Source organism: Tamandua tetradactyla, chromosome 19, assembly GCF_023851605.1.
Source record: "Tamandua tetradactyla isolate mTamTet1 chromosome 19, mTamTet1.pri, whole genome shotgun sequence".
NCBI classification, from domain to species: domain Eukaryota; kingdom Metazoa; phylum Chordata; class Mammalia; order Pilosa; family Myrmecophagidae; genus Tamandua; species Tamandua tetradactyla.
The window spans coordinates 55,652,638-55,663,596 of record NC_135345.1 but is presented as its reverse complement, the minus strand read 5'-3'; the positions used below and the strand labels follow the sequence as shown (position 1 = coordinate 55,663,596).

At 39.2% G+C, this 10,959-nt stretch overlaps 1 pseudogene; it reads left to right on the top strand.

The window, feature by feature from the left end:
* The first annotated feature begins 1,624 nt into the window (after positions 1 to 1,624).
* Positions 1,625 to 2,494, top strand: LOC143663628 (dual specificity protein phosphatase 14-like; annotated as a pseudogene).
* Positions 2,495 to 10,959: the final 8,465 nt, after the last annotated feature.

The following is a 10,959-nucleotide window of genomic DNA, read 5'->3' as shown; positions in this document are numbered from 1 at the left end:
GGAAGACACATTGGCAGTTCCTTAGGAAACTAAATATTGTGTTGCCCAATGACCCAGCAATGTCACTACTCGGTATATACTTAGAAGAGTTGAAAGCAGGAACACAAACAAGTATTTGTACACTGATGTTCAGAGCAGCGTTATTCACAATTGCCAAAAGATGGAAACAATCCAAGTGTCCATCAACAGATAAGTGGATGCAGTAAAATGAGATGAGGTCCTGAAGCATAAGACAACATGGATCAACCTTGAGGACAGACCAAAAAAGCTAGATACTGTGCGATTTCTCTATCATGGCCTTAGTAAAGATAACTCAGAGGCTTGTAATATAGAATACTAGAGATACACAAACACTAGAGATGGGTAAACAGATAGCTAATGGGTTGAACTTAAATGTAAGGGAATGGACAGAAGTGAAGGCAATTCATTAGTAGGTTTATAAGTAATATTGCCACATTGAAAGTGAACATGATTGAAAGGAGTTGCATAGAGCCAGGTATTCCACCAATTACCACTAAAATAAAAAGAAGTTCTTGTATGAACTTCTTCAAAAGTATGAATCAGGTACAAAGAGTCAATAATAGAGGGATAGAGGGGGAAAACCATTAGTGCATGCTGTGCCAGTTTGAATCTGATGTGTACCCCAGCAAAGCCATGTTCTTTAATTCTTTTTCAATATTTCTAGGTGGGATCTTTTTTATTGCTTCTATGGAGAAGTGACCCACCCAATTGTGCCTGGTAACTTTTGATTTGATGGCTTTCATGGAGATGTGTCTTCAAGTTCTGGTTGCTTACTGGAGCCCTTTAAGAGGGGACCATTTTGGAAAGAGCCAACAGAGCCCACACAGCCAGAGACCTTTGGAGATGCATAAAGAAAATGGGGAAGCCATTGAAGAAGCCTAAAAAGAAGACTAGCAGATGTCACCATGTGCCGTTCCAGCTGAGAGAGAAACCTGAACATCATCAGTCTTCTTGAGCCAAGGTATCTTTACCTAGATGCCTTGATTTGGACATTTTTATAACTTTGCCTTAATTTGGACATTTTCATGGCCTTAGAACTGTAAACTTGTACCTTAATAAATTCTCCTTTATAAAAGCCATTCCCTTTCTGGTATATCAAATTTCAGCAGCTTTAAGAAACTAAAATACATGTTATGGTCTATATTTAACAGGAAGACATCAACAGTACCACAACAATACCAGGGGTAAATAATTGTGGGGAAGGACAAGAGTTAAGGGGATGTTTCGTGTTTCTCTCTGGTGAGGGTGTGTTTGTAGGTTATTTTTCTCTTTGAAGCATTGAAAATTGTTTAAGAATGAGAGCGCTGATGATTGCACAAGTAAGTGAGGAGAATGTGAGACATGGGTAGTTGACTTTGGACATTATCCATGATGCTCAATGGTGATGACTGAAGTATATATTGAGAAGTAGAATGGTAATGGTGGTGTATACATATGACAGAATATTGTGTGGCTACAGGAAGGAAGGAAGTTGTGATGTATGCAGAGAGGTGAATGAACCTTGGGGACATTATATGGTACAGAATAAGCCAGAAACAAAAGAACAAATATTGTATGGCCTCTTTTAGAAAATACCTGTAGAGCGCAGGGCGCGTGCGCGCGGCCCGCCCCGGGCGCGGGCGGAGGGAAGAAGGAGGGGCGCGGGCGGCTCTCAGCCCGCAGAAGGCGAGAGCCGCGCAGGAGGACGGAACCCCTATCCGCGAGCCAGAGGTGCCGATCTGATTTGCATCTGCTATAACCACCACTGCTCACTCAGGACTTTCCAGATCCAGGCCAAAGGCTCCAGAGTACATCTAATTTCCTCAGCAAGAAGGAGATTATAATTTCTGATTCCTTGGTGGAAGAAAAACAAAACAAAACAGTGTGGTCTTGCTTCCAATGATGCAAGTTTGATTGCTGGCATCTTAATGAGCTCCAGAGGTCACAGCACGCTCCCACGAACTCTCATGGCCCCTCGGATGATTTCTGAGGCAGATATCGGAGGTATTGCTCAAATTACCTACTCTCTCTTCCTGGGCAGAGGCAGTGTGGCCTCCAACCGGCACCTTCTCCAGGCTCGTGGGATCACCTGTGTCGTTAATGCTACCATTGAGATCCCCAATTTCAACTGGCCCCAATTTGAATATGTTAAAGTGCCTCTGGCTGACATGCCTCATGCTCCCATTGGACTGTATTTTGACACTGTGGCTGACAAGATCCACAGTGTGAGCAGGAAGCATGGGGCCACCTTGGTGCACTGTGCTGCAGGGGTGAGCCGCTCGGCCACAATGTGTGCCTGCTGGAGGCGTACAACTGGGTGAAAGGCCAGAGGCCTGTCATCAGGCCCAACGTAGGCTTCTGGAGGCAGCTGATAGACTACGAGCGCCAGCTCTTTGGGAAGTCAACAGTTAAAATGGTACAGACACCTTATGGCATACTTCCAGATGTTTATGAGAAAAAGTCCCGACACCTGATGCCTTACTGGGGGATTTAATGCCGCCAAAGCCTGCATCAGCAGCCCCTTAAGCAGTACCAGCATCTGCTACACACCGTTTGCTCCCCTCTTCACCTTTCTTTTCATATGATTGACACTTGGTTCTCCTTGAAGTGTTTTTTACACTGGGTGTTCAAGTTAATTTTAAGAGACAGGGAGGGAGGGGTGGAACATAAGGGGAACACAAAGATTGCTAGTAACATTTTTAAAACTAACATTTTGGAATAGCATTTATGAAAATCTTTAACTGGCTTTTAGTCATTTTTAACAATTTGAACAGTTTAATAAACTGTTTGGTTCTGCTCTATTTTGAATTCCATTGCCTTTGGCACCATTGCAGGTGCAGGAAGCTCAGTGCAAAAATCACTTTGTTTCTTTTAGAGACAAGCTTTGTTCAAGGCTACCAACCAAACAGATGCTTAGGGAAGATTGATATTAGCTTCAGTCTCTACTGGATTAGCCCTACTCTTTCCTTTCCTTCTATTATTTAGTGACTCTGTAAGTTAAAATAAATAAAACTTGATTATTTAGCTGTTAAGTAATTATAATGAAATCTGCTGCAAAGACCCTCTTGAAATCAGTGTGCCCCAGGATTATATTAGCATTATTTTTAATAAATATCTGCTTAACATAAAAAAAAAAAAAAGAAAGAAAATACCTGTAGAAAAATTGGGGCATAGTTTGTAAGCTTTATAATAGGCACATTTAGTCCAGAGCTGTTAATGTTATTTCTAGATTTTGAAATGCTGTTCTATATCTGTATAACCTGGCATCACCCTGGAACTTTGGCTACATGTGTGACACCTAAACTCAGTGTTGGAGTTCTGACACCTAAGACTCAGAGTTGGAGTTCTGAAGCTCTGAAAGTCAGCATTGCTACTTACAACTGTTAAATAAGTTAAAAAAGAGATCAAGCTTCAATTAGAGATAAGAATGAAGGCAATATGGTCAGGACTAGGGTGAATCAGAACACAGGGTAAGGATGACATGGTCTATATTTTAGAACTGCTCCTATTCTATAAAACTGATTTATTCTGCCCGAAACCTAAATTTTCTGTAGCATGTAATCTGACTTAACCTATCTGGATAGCTCATTTAAACAACCCAAACACATGGAGCTCAGAATAGAAATGAGTGCTTGTAACTCTGTATAGTTTAACATAATACCAAGATACATCCCAGAGTATGTTGGGCAGTTAATTAAAAAATACTGGTCAAGTCCCTTGAGAGATGGGCGAAAAATATGGAACTATTAAGCTTCACCACCTGGGAAACCCCTGATTCTGTCTGAAGCATTAGGGACTCCCAAGTCAATAGGCCAAGCCCTCGATCTCAAGGCTTGCTATTGTGAAGCTTATTTCTGTAGGAGAGAACCTAATTCTACCTATAGTTATGTAGATAAAAGTTAAGTAAGTTTTAGTTACTTCCTGGAAAACTCTTTTGCTGTTGAAATGTGGCCTTTCTCTCTCTAAGCCCAACTTTGCAAGTGAAATCATTACCCTCCCCCTATGTGAAATATGACTTCTTGGGGTATATGTCTCCCTGGCAATGTGGGACATGATTCCCAGGGATGAGCCTGGGCCTAGCACCATGGTATTGACAATGCCTTCCTGACCAAAAGGGGGAAAATAAGTGTTAAAAAAAAAAAAAAAGGTATCAGTGGCTAGGAGAGTTCAAATAAAGTCAAGAGGCTATTCTAGAGGCTACTCTTATGCAAGCTTCAGGAAGATATTGCTAATTACCAGTGTTTGCCAACCCCAAATTGAAGCACTCCTGTTAACCATTAAGAACATTTAGTGCTCTATCTGAGATTTTACAAAAGTTTCACATACCAAGATTACTTTCATAAATCTACACCCTCTAGATGGGTTCCTAGGCCACATAAGTTCTGAAACCCAGAGGTGCCAGTTCTCCAAGAACATCAAGTAATTCTATCCCCCTGTCCCATATTATTGACATCCCTTTCCAACATGAAAAAGTTAGAATGGACATAGCCCAAATACCCCTAAAGATAGGGGAAAGATCAAAGGAGAGGGAAGAGTTATAACAGAAAAGATGTGATTTAACAAATGAGCATGACTGCTGACTCATTATATTGATATTTCTTTTAGTCTCCAGTGTCTTGAAGCAGCGAGAAGGAAAAACCTAAAATTGTGGAACTGTAATCCATATCATACTCTGAAATCTGTTCTACAACTACTTATTACAATGTACTTTAAATATATTGCTTTTTTGTATATATGTTGTATTACATAATTAAAATGTTTTTAAAAAGTAATACAGTAGAGAAATAGAAACTCTTCAAAAAAACCTTTTTATTATGAAATACATTCAAACTTACAGTTATAAAAATAATAGAAGCACCATACAGAGAGCACTAATATACCCATACCCCCAGAATCCCAGATCCACCAATTTTATATTTTCCACATTGCATGTCATTCTATCTACTGTCTGTCTATCTTTTTATCTATCTATATCTACCATCCATCTATCCATTCTCTGAACCCTTGAGTGTAAGTTGCATATGTCATGCTCCTTGAACATTTAATACTGCCATGTATATGTCCTAAGACCAAAGATATTCACTTATGTGACCACCTGTTTAGTTGGCTAAAGTTGACAATATGCAATGCACTAGTAGACTAGCTTTTAACAATGGGGGTTTATTAGCTTGCAAGTTTGCGGTTCTAAGGCCATGAAAATGTCCAGATTAAAGCATCAACAGGAAAATACCTTCTCCCTGAAGAAAGGCTGCTGGCAATCTAGGGCTCCTCAGTCACATGGTAAGGCACATGGCCGGCGTCTGCTAGTCCTGCATCCCAGGTTTATTGCTTCCTCTCAGCTTCTCTGGGAAGTTTTCTGTGAGCTTCTCTATTTTTTTTTTTTTTTTTATTTTTCATCTTTATTTACTAATCACAGTACCCCCCACCCCCACCCCAGCAATATGAATATGATGCATCTTTTGCCAATGAGGAAACAGTCTGATAGGCCAGTCTACTCTTTCGGGGTTGAACTGCACACCCCATGGAGGGCAGATCAAGGTCTCCACCTGGGTCTTCTCAGTCCTTTGACTATTGTGTCAGGGTTCTCTAGAGACACAGAGCCAACAGGATATCTCTGTAGAGATGAGGTTTAGAAAGGTGTCTCATGCAACCGTGGGAATGGCGAGTCCAAAATCTACAGGGCAGGCTGTGAAGCTAGTGGCTCTGATGAAGGGTCTGGATGAACTCTGCAGGAGAGGCTCATTGGCTGAAGAAGCAGTGAAAGAGTCTCTCTTCTTCCTTAAAAGCCTTCAACTGACCATGGGTGGGGTCAGACTGAATGAGCAATAGATGTTCATCTTTCCAGTGTTGGCTGGGAGGGGTCACCTCTGGTGGGCAGCTCATTGCTGGGTCAGCCTTCCTTCTGACCCTGCCAAGAGTTTGTGAGGCAACTGCTAGAAGTGAACAAGGGTGAATTTCTTTCTTGAGAGGTTGAGTAAAGGTAGGAAGCTACCCAATGAACAGGATAGACACATGTTTAATGCACCAGTAAGGCCAGGCCTGTGTGCATGTACACATAATGATAGAGAGAGTGAAAGAGAGGAGAGGGAGAGAGGCATATCTCTAATAAATTTCCCAAACTTTTGTAATCAGCCAATTCATTTTTGTGTGAGCTTCTCTTGATCTTAACTTTATAACCATGTCTTTTATCCTCTTAAAAAGGACTCCAGTAAGTGTGTATTGAAGCCCATCTTGAATGAGATAGGTCACATCTCAATTGAAATAACCTAATCAAAAGGTCTTATCCTCAGGAATGGATTAAAAGAACATGATCCTTTCTGGGGTACATACTGCTTCCAAATTCCCACACCATCTTAAGTGCAGTTATCAAGTTAAAGTAATTTAACATTTATAAAATGCTCATAGTCTATATTTTCAGTTTTTTTCATATGGCCCAATAATGTCCCTTTTTAAAAAACTTTTTATTATGAAATGTAACATAGATACAAAACAGTAATATCCCTTTGAGCATTTTCTCCTCCTTTACTAGATCCCATCCAGGATCATATGTTGTACTTAATTGTCATTGTTTCTTTAGTTGGCTCTCTCTCTCTCTCTCTCTCTCTCTCTCTGTGCTTTTTTTTTTTTTTAATTCTGGGAATGTGTGTGCAGCATAATCTTTCCCATCTCAATCACTCCCAAGCATACCACTCATGGGATTAATCACATCCACAGTGTTGCAGTACTCTCACCATCTCCTATTACTAAAACTTTCCTATCTCCCCAAACAGAAACTCTACACCCATTATGCATTAACTCCCCATGTCTACTATGCCTTGCCCTTGGCACCCTATACTATAATTTCTGTCTGTGTAAACTTGCATATTCTCTGATGTTTTCTTTGTAGTTACCATGGAGCTTAAATTAACACCCTGAATCAACCTCTCATTTGCTTTGAAACTAATTTTGTATTCACAAGCTATGTTCCAATACTTTTATTGGAACATAGCTCTGTCCCCCCACCTTTATGTAGTTCTTGTCACAAATTATATGTTTATATATTATAAGTCCCAAACCACTGATTTCTCCTTATATTTTATGCATTACCTTTTAGATACTGTAGGAAGTAAAAAGAAGAATTATAAACAAAAAATACAATAGTCTTGAAATTTGTATTTATCCATGTTGTTACCTTCACTGAAGAACTTTTTTTCTTCATGTAGCTTCAATCTATTGTCTACTGTCCTTTTTTCTCACCTGCAGAACTCTCTATAGCATCTCTTATAGAGCTGGTCTAGTAGTGACACACTCCCTCAACTTATGTTTATCTGGGAATGTCTCAATCTGTCCTTCAGTTTTGAAAGACAGCTTTATGGGATAAAGAACTTGTGGTTGGGAAATTTTTTGCTTTCATCACTTTAAATATATCATCCCACTGCCTTCTTGCCACCATGTTTTCTGATGAGAAATTGGCATTAATATTATTGGGGCTCCCCTGTATGGGACATGTCACTATTCTTTTGTGACTTTCAGAATTCACTTTGACTTTGTCATTCAAGTTTGATTATAATATGCCATGGTGTGGATCTTTTTTTTTTTTTTCTGTTTGTTGTTCTTTGTGTCTTGAACCACCTACAGTAAGTCTACACCCGTACGAATGGATTAAATTTAAGAAATGATTTTCTGGGGTACATAACAACTTCACACTACCACACTCCACCATTCTGAATGACCTGGGTCTCTTAGACTTTGCATCTGGTTTGGATTTTAGTCAATGTGCATGAATTATATTCAGACAGTCCCCCCTTGAAGAGAGCAATGGTGGAAGAGAAGCAAGTGTCAAACCTCAGTGAAAGCATTTATAAATATTTAAATCTTTCTGGAGTGAAGTATTTCAAAAGTAGAAAACCAATCTAAAGAATGTAGGAAAGCTCATTAGCAGGTAAGTATCAGTTAGCACTTTTTTCCCCCTGCTCCTTCATTTAATTACCCAGCACTATATGAATGACAAAATTCGGGCCCTAGCTGACTAGGGCCTGAAGGAAATGACAATGTAGTTCTTCCATGTGCTCAGACAAAAACCTTGGGCTTGGCCTTAATTTTTCTTTTTCTCTCACAGCCTGAATGCAAATTGTGAGTAAATCTTGTTGGTTCTACCTTCAAAATATGTATCCAGAATCCTATTAACCGTTGTAATCAATGTTTTACTGAAGGCCCTAGTCAGCTCAATAAATGAGAAAAAGAAATAAAAGATATAAGAACTGCAAAGTAAGGAACAAAACTGTCACCATTATTTGAAGATAATATGAAATGCAATAATAGAAATTTCAATAGCATCTGCAGATAAATTATTTGAATTCACACGGTTGCTGGATGTAAAAGTCAATTAAAAAATATCAATTATTTCTATTTCCTAACAACGAACAAGGTAAATATTTTAAAGATACCATTTACAATGGTGTAAAATATTATGCACTCAGAAATAAATATTCAAAGAAAACTATAAAATGTTACTGATATTAAAGAAGAACTATATAAAAAGTTTATAGACTGCAAGATTCAATATGGTTACAAAAATAAATCTTAACCCCATTTTGAGTTATGAAATGTAATCCCAATCAAATCTTCAATTTTGAGGGGAGCTTAACAAATTGTAACATTTATATTAAAGTAGAAAGGGCTAAAGATAGCTGAGACACTCTTGAAAAAGAAGAACAAGGTTGGAGGACTTGCTCTGTGAGATATTAGGAAGAATTTGGAGCTTTAGATATTAGGACAGTGTGGTACTGAAGCAGGGATAGGAAAGGTCCAGTGGAACATAGTGATCCTGCAAAACCAAATAACACTCCCATCCAACCCACTTCTCTGAGTTCACCTCCTACTCTTCCCCTTGTTTATCTACTTCTTTGCTATACTGGCCTAGTGGTCACTCAAACACACCAGCGTGTTTCTGCCTTAATGTCTTCTGCCTGGAATGTTCTTCCTCTAGAAAACTGAATGGTTTGCACCTTCATGTTATAAGTGAGGCTTTTCCTGACCTTTCAATTTACGATAGCAACTCTCTCCCACACCCCATACTCCTGAGTCTCCTTTTGTTTTCCCTATAGCTCTTGCCACTATAAGATATGTACTATGCATTCCTTTTTTTTCACATTAAGTAATATCAGCTGATCTGAGGAAGGAGGAAGAGCTAGGGGTATGTGTGTGAGAGTGTGGAGTTGGTAACTTTAAGAATTTAAAAGTCTGAGAGAAGGTCTTGAGCCATTGTGAGGTAGGGGATTGGAACTGAGCCCCTCTCTCTATATAAGGCTGGGACCCTATGCTGGTTTGAAACTGTTGTATACCTCAGAAAATCCATGTTCTTTAATCCTCGTTCAGTATTGTTGGATGGGAGCTTTTTGATTGTTTCCATGGAGGTATGACCCACCCAATTGTGGGTGGGACCTGTTAATTAGGTGGTTTCCATGGAGATGAGCCTCCACCCATTCAAGGTGAAGTTGCTTACTAGTGTCCTTTAATAGGGAATCATTTTGGAAGAAGTTATAGAGCCAACAAAACCCATACAGCCAGAGACCTTTTGAGATGAAAAAAAAAAACCCCAATGAAGCTGTTGAAGAAGCTGGGAGAGAAAACTAGCAGACATTGCCATGTGCCTTCCCAGCTGACAGAGGTGTCCAGAAGACATCAGCCTTTCTTGAGTGAATGTAACCTAATCAGGCCTTAGAACTGTACACTTGCAACTTAATAAATTTCCATTTTTAAAAGCCTTTCCATTCCTGGTATATTGAGTTCTGGCAGCTTTAACAAACCAAAACAGACCCTCAAAGGGCTATAGGACAAATTGCATAGATACGTGTTGAGGAGACAGAGTAACGAAGTTACTGGAGTCCAAGTCTTCTGACGGGAAACTTAGGCACTGAAACACAAAGTGTTAATATTAAGCAGTTTTAAAAATTTATAAGGCTCATGTAGTAGTTTGGAGGCTAAATGTACAGCAGATAGAATCATGTCCTTTAATCTATTCCTGTGAGTACAGAACTATTATAGGTAGAACCTTTTGATTAGGTTATTTCAATTGAGATGTGCATCTTTTTTTTTAAACTTTTTTTATTAATTAAAAAAATTAACAAACAAAACATTAAGATATCATTCCATTCTACATATACAATCAGTAATTCTTAATATCATCACATAGTTGCATATTCATCATTTCTTAGAACATCTGCATCAATTTAGAAAAAGAAATAAAAAGACAACAGAAAAACCCCCAAGAGAGCCTCTTTTGTTGCTCAGATGTGGCCTCTCTCTCCAGCCAATATGATGAGCAGTCTCACCACCCTCCCCCTCTCTGCGTGGGACATGACTCCCAGGGGTGTGGACCTTCCTGGCAACGTGGGACAAAGATCCTGGAATGAGCTGAGACTCAGCCTCAAAGGACTGAGAAAAACCCTAGAATGAGCTGAGAATTAACATCAAGAGACTGAGAGAACCTTCTCGACCAAAAGGGGGAAGAGTAAAATGAGGCAAAGTGTCAATGGCTGAGAGATTCCAAACAGAGTCGAGAGGTTATCCTGGAAGTTATTCTTACGCATTAAGTAGATATCACCTTGTTGTTCAAGATGTAATGGAGAGGCTGGAGGGAATTGCCTGAAAATGTAGTGCTGTGTTCCAGGAGCCATGTTTCTTGATGATGATTGAACAATGATATAGCTTTCACAATGAGACTCTGTGAATGTGAAAACCTTATGTCTGATGCTCCTTTTAGCTACTGTATCAACAGAAGAATAGAACATATGGAATAAAAATAAATAATAGGGGAACAAATGTTAAAATAAATTCAGTCTGAAATAGTGGTAAATGAAAGCGAGGGGTAAGGGGTATGGTACGTATAGTTTTTTTTCTCTATTATCATTTTATTTCTTTTTCCGTTGTCTTTTTATTTCTTTTTCTAAATCGATGCAAATGTACTAAGAAATGATG